We start from the raw sequence: 6,000 nt of genomic DNA, 5'->3' as shown, positions 1-6,000 counted from the left end.
GAGAAGGGTCCTCCAGGGCTGCTGAGGAAGAAGCAGCGGCAAGGGCAGCTGAGGAAGAAGACGAGGCTTTGCTGAAGACCTCGGTGAGTTAGACTTAGCTTTTCACCTTTTTTTTTTTTTTTTTAATCACGTTCTTCCTGTTCCCCTGTCTTTTGCAGTCTGAAGAGAGCAAGAGACAAAGAGAAGGGAAAGCCCCTGCCCGTCCCGAAGACCAAATACCAGAGGAATCTGAAGAATCTGATATGGACGAGCAACCTCTTCGCAAAAGGAGAAGAAGGATGGCCATCATCGGCCCCCACGACTTCCAGACGAGGCCGAGGCCTGTCGGCATCAATATTCAGGAACTTGAGGAAGGCGGTGGATCGCCGAGGGTTCCCCAGCCACCACCTCAGTCTCCGCCGAAGACCCCTTCACCACCTCCTGAGATGGAGGTGGGTCACAAAACTCCCGATCCCAAGGGAGGGGTCCAAGAGGAGGAAGTCCAAGAGAGTGCTGCTGAGCACAATGTTGAAGATGTTGTGAAGCCCGTTGCTGAGGGTTTCACAACCGATATCGCAAGAGAGGTTGAGGCTTTCGTCCTCACTCCTGAAGAAGAAGCATAAGTCATAATCACTGACTCTGCTGAGAAGAAGGAGGAAGAAGTTCAAGAAGAAGAAGCTGAGCCATCCAAGGCCCAGGAAGCTCCCGAATCTTCCTTTCCTTCATTCCAGACGTTGCAGTCTGGAGAGATGGGTTTCTCGGCCCCCCGCATTCCAATTCCGGATCACATCTGGGATCTCATATGGGGCCAGAACCGAGAAGGTGCTGCAGCCTACTTCGGCGATTTTGCTGGCCTGACCGAAGTAGATAGGGCGAGGATCTGGTCGCTGAAGGCCACTGCTGGGATGGGTGAATCCAGCAGATCAGTTCCAGACCCAGCAAGGTCAAATCAGCTGCTGATAAAGTAGGTAAATCTTCTTCCTTGCTTTTATTTTTTAATTCAGCTCTTCAGCTCAGTTTTTTTTTTTAACTTACTTGTGCCTCTGTTTCCAGTTTGTGCACAATCAGACTCTCACTGTAGAGCTGATAGACTCCCTACAAGATAGGGTTGATGCTGCCGAGTATGAGAAGAAGGTAGCAGATGAGGAGCTGAAGCTTGCTAAGCTGAAGCAAGCAGCAGCTAAAGAGAAGCAGCAGAAGGGAGAGGAATACGAGAAAAAAGCTGCTGAGGCCCTTCAGACCTTCTGTGCTGCTATGGAGAAGGAGGTTTTTCCCCCACTGGTAGAAGGGGAGAAATTCCTTCAGGAGCATATGGGAGTGGACATCTCCAAGTTCAAGGCTGCCATTGAGAGCAGAATCAGAGAGGGAGCTGCTGCACAGGCTGAGGTGCAACAGAAGCTAGAAGCTTTGGAAGCCAGTAGAATGGCTGCTGAAGAAATGCTCCAAGCTCAAAACGTCCAACTCTTAGAAGCTGCTACTGCTGCTGAATCTCAAAAAGCCAAGCTCCAAGAGGTTGAGGATCAGCTAAGGGTCAAAAGTGATGAACTGACCCAAGTAAAAACTGAAGCGTCCCAAGTTCAGCAAGAGCTGAACGAGCAGAGAGATTCCTCCTCCAAGCTTATTGATGAGCTGAACAGATCCAAGAAGGACTTGGAGGAGGTACAGAAGAAGTTGGCTGATGCTGAAACCCTACTCAAGGTCCGTATCTACACCCAGGAAGAATACGACATGGGTTTCAAGAACGGGGTCAGAGTGTGCCGAAGAGTCTGCCTACATGCTGAGCCGAAGCTAGACTGGTCCAAATGTGCTGAATGGATCCAGGATCCCGAAGACCCTCATATGCAGTTTCCAACTCCAATTGAAGCTGAAATCCTCGAGGTTGAAGAAGCTGAAAGAAGGGAGATGGAGGCTGAACAAAGGGAGAGGGAGGCTCAGCAGGGTGCAAAGCCTGCTTCATCTGCTGCTGGGATTGAGCCCACAATGGGACCCAGTATTGCTGATCAGTCTGATCCTCGGGCTGAAGCATAGGAACTCGGGCAGTCGTCTTCAGAATCTTGCGGTTCATCATGCGCTCAACTTTAGACTTGCCGCTTCTGAATATTTTTTGCCTTGTTTTTTGCTTCAGCTTGCCTTGATGTACAAACTGCTTTATCTGTTTTTGTATGTACCTCGGCAGTTGTAATTTTCCGCTTGTGGGCGGCTGCCGATGCTTTATTATGTCTTTAAAACATTTGAACTTTGTAGCTCGTTTTCTGAGCATTTGAACTTTATCTGATGCATTTTTCTTCAATTCTGAATGCTTTACTGTTTCTGAACTTGAGAATTTTTGCAAGAATTTTTGCTAAGTACAAAACTTTCAGCTTGAAGAATTCTGCTGAAGATAAACTTGCACTGATAGTGCTTCTTGCCCCCCCCCCCAGTAATCTGAAGACTTAAGTCTTTGGATTACTGAGTTGGGTTTCTTCAACTTTCAGACGAAGCTGAATAAAAAATTTCTAATAGTTGCTGTTATCCTTGAGTTTCTGTCTATCTTTAAAAATGGATATCTGAAACACAAGGCCAACTGAAGGCAATGTTTCAGATAATGGCTTTCTGGGATACAAGGCTCAGTTAAGGCAATATCCCAGACTTGTCCATGGACTCATGTCTTTGGAGAACAAGTCTTACTGAAGTTTAACTTCAGCTGAAAGACCAGAGTTCTTTAAAAAGACGAGTTTGTCAGCAATCTGAAACCCAGTTACCCGAAGGCGAAGGGTTCAGACGAGGCTGAATAAAAACCCTTAAAGAGTAGATAGAATAAAGAAAACTTGAAAGAATAAAAAGTTGCAAATACTTATAGAAATGGTGGCTCTGAGGCCTTTCATTAATAATTCAAAATGTACTTACAAAGATTGTTCTTCCTTGAAGGGTTTACACATGATATTTCTTAAGTACATCAGCATTCCAATGATTTTTCAGCTCAGTTCCATCTAACTGACGAAGTCGGTATGTTCCTGGCTGAAGCTCATCATGAATTTCATAGGGTCCCTCCCATGCAGCTGAGAGTTTCCCATGGATTCGGCCTTTCTGAACTGCAGCAGCATTCCGAAGGACAAGGTCTCCAATTTTGAGAGGCCTTGCATGGACCCTTCGGTTGTAAAATTTGCTGATTCTCTGCTTATAAGCAGCCATTCTGTCTCGGGCTGAGTCTCTTATTTCATCGAGGAAATCGAGGGATTCCTTCATAAGATGCTCATTCTCAGCCGAGAAGTGGTGCACTCGTAAACTTTCAGAGCCGATTTCCATTGGAAGAATGGCTTCGACACCATACACCAGCTCAAAAGGTGAATAGCCCGTTGCCTCTTTTTCAGTTGTCTGAAGTGACCAGAGGGTTCCTGGAAGTTCCTCTATCCACTTGGACTTTTGATCTTCAACTCTTTTCTTCAAAGCATTGAGGATTTGTTTATTTGCAGCTTCGGCTTGGCCATTACTTTGTGGATGACATACTGCTGAATATGCAAGCTTGATGCCGAATTGGTCTGTGTACCGCCTCAGCGGTAAATTGTCAAATTGCCTCCCATGATCGAAGACAAAGACCTTCGGAATACCGAAGCGGGTGATAATGTTCTGCCAGATAAATTTCCTGACAGTTTGCTCTATAATATTCGAAGCTGCTCAGCCTCAATCCATTTGCTGAAATAGTCGATGCCGACTATTAACCATCTTTTTTGGTAAGGTGCATCTGGAAAGGGTCCCAAAATATCCAGCCCCCATTGGGCAAACGAAAGCGGATTAAGGATCGGCTAAAGGTCTCTAGCTGGCGGATGGATGACTGGTGCGAATTTTTGACATTTGTCGCATTTTCGGACCAGCTCCTTAGCGTCTGAGATCATGGTGGGCCAGTAATATCCGGCCCTCAATGCCTTGTGGGCTAGGGTCCTTCCCCCAATGTGGTTTCCACAGATGCCGAGGTGAATCTCCCGAAGGATGTAATCTGCATCTGTTGGACCCACGCATTTCAGCAATGGGGCTGAGAAGGACTTTTTCAGAAGCTCTCCCCTGAAGACGATGAACCTTGAGCTAGTTCTCTTCAGTTTGGAGAACAAAATTCTGTTTTCAGGAATTTCTCCCCGAAGCTTGAAAGCTAGGATGGGGTCCATCCAGCTGGGTTATGGGTCAGCGCAGCACACTTTAGGTGCTTCGTCGACACTTCTTTCTCGACGCACTTCCACATATACAGATCTGTTCAGCTCAGTGAGAGTTGAACTGGCAAGTTTGGAGAGTGCGTCGGCTTGAGCATTCTGACCCCTTGGGATCAGCTGAACTTCAAAAGTTCTCAGCTTTGCAATAACTGATCTGATCTTGGCAAGATAGGCTATCATGGAGGGCTCTTTGGCCTCGTAGCTGCCACCGATCTGATATGCAACTAGCTGAGAGTCTGTCCTCAGACAGACATGCTCGGCTTCCAGAGAGATGCACAATACTAGGCCAGCGATTGCTGCCTCATACTCAGCTTCGTTGTTCGAAGCCTTGAAAGAAAATTTGAGTGCATACTCAAAGGATTTGCCTTCGGGAGAGATTATCACTACCCCTGCCCCCGAACCATTTATGGTGGAGGATCCATCCGAAAAAACGGTCCAGATTTTGTTTTCATCGTCTAGCGTCTCTTGGTACGAGCATTCGGCCAAGAAGTCCGCTAGAGCTTGAGCCTTGATGGCTAATCTCGGCTGGTAGCTGATGCTGAATTCGGTGAGCTCGAAATCCCACTTGGCCAGCCTACCAGATTTTTCGACTTTGCCGAGAACTTTATCCAGCAGCTGATCAGTTAAGACCACTATCTGATGGCAATCAAAGTAGGGCCTCAACTTCCGAGCAGCTACCACTACTGCAAAGGCAACATTCTCGAGTAGAGGATAGCGAGTCTCGGCGTCCGTCAAAGTGTGACTGACGAAGTAGATCGGTTGCTGAATTTTATTTTCTTCCCTCAGCAGCACTGCACTGATGGTGGCTGGACTGACCGCCACGTACGGATACAAAGTTTCTCCCTCTACTGGACTAGCCAGTGTTGGGAGTTGAGCCAGATGCTCCCGAAGCTGCTTGAAGGCTTCTTTTTGCTCTTCTTCCCAAACGAGCTCTTTTGTTTTTGGGAGTTTTAGGGCTTTGAAGAAAGGTAACCCCTTGTCCGAAGCTCTGGAAATGAACCTCGAGAGGGCTGCCATTCTTCCGGTGAGCCGCTGAACGTCCCTCTTTGTTTTCGGCTCAGGAAGATCGAGCGCTGCTTTGACTTTGGAGGGATTGGCATCAATCCCCCTCTTGCTGACCATGAACCCAAGGAATTTCCCTGACTTCACGCCGAAGACACACTTCTTCGGATTCAGCTTCATTTGATGTTTTCTTAAAGTGGCGAAGGTTTCAGCCAGGTCCTTAACATGGTCTTCAGATTTTTTGCTTTTGACGATTGTATCGTCAACATAAACTTCCATGTTTCGGCCTTTTTGATCGGCAAAAACTTGATCCACCAGCCATTGATAAGTTGCCCCCGCATTTTTCAATCCGAAGGGCATCATTTTGTAATTGTACACCCCGGCGTTCGTGACGAATGCCGTCTTTGCTCGATCGTCGGGGTGCATGAAGATCTGATGATACCCCGAGAATGCGTCCATGAAACTAAGCAAGGCATGACCACTCGTCGAGTCGACTAGCTGATCGATCCTCGGCAAGGGATAGAAATCCTTCGGACAAGCCTTACTTAGGTCCGTGAAGTCAACGCACATTCTCCAGGTACCATTAGCCTTCTGAACCATCACCACATTTGCCAGCCATTCTGGATACTGACAAGGCTCGATGAAGCCTGCATCCAGCAATTTTTTGACCTCGGCTGCGATGTCTCGGTTCTTATTTGCGGAGTAATTCCGCTTCTTTTGCTTAACTGGCCGACACGTTGGGTCGACGTTAAGCTTATGGGATATGAGGTCTGGACTTATCCCAGGCATATCAGCTGCCGAGAAAGCAAACACATCTCTGTTGTCCCGGAGGAGTTGA

Source organism: Chenopodium album, chromosome 18 (genome assembly GCF_948465745.1).
Source record: "Chenopodium album chromosome 18, dcCheAlbu1.1, whole genome shotgun sequence".
NCBI lineage: Eukaryota > Viridiplantae > Streptophyta > Magnoliopsida > Caryophyllales > Amaranthaceae > Chenopodium > Chenopodium album.
The sequence above is the reverse complement of the archived record's forward strand: the minus strand, read 5'-3'. Positions refer to the sequence as shown.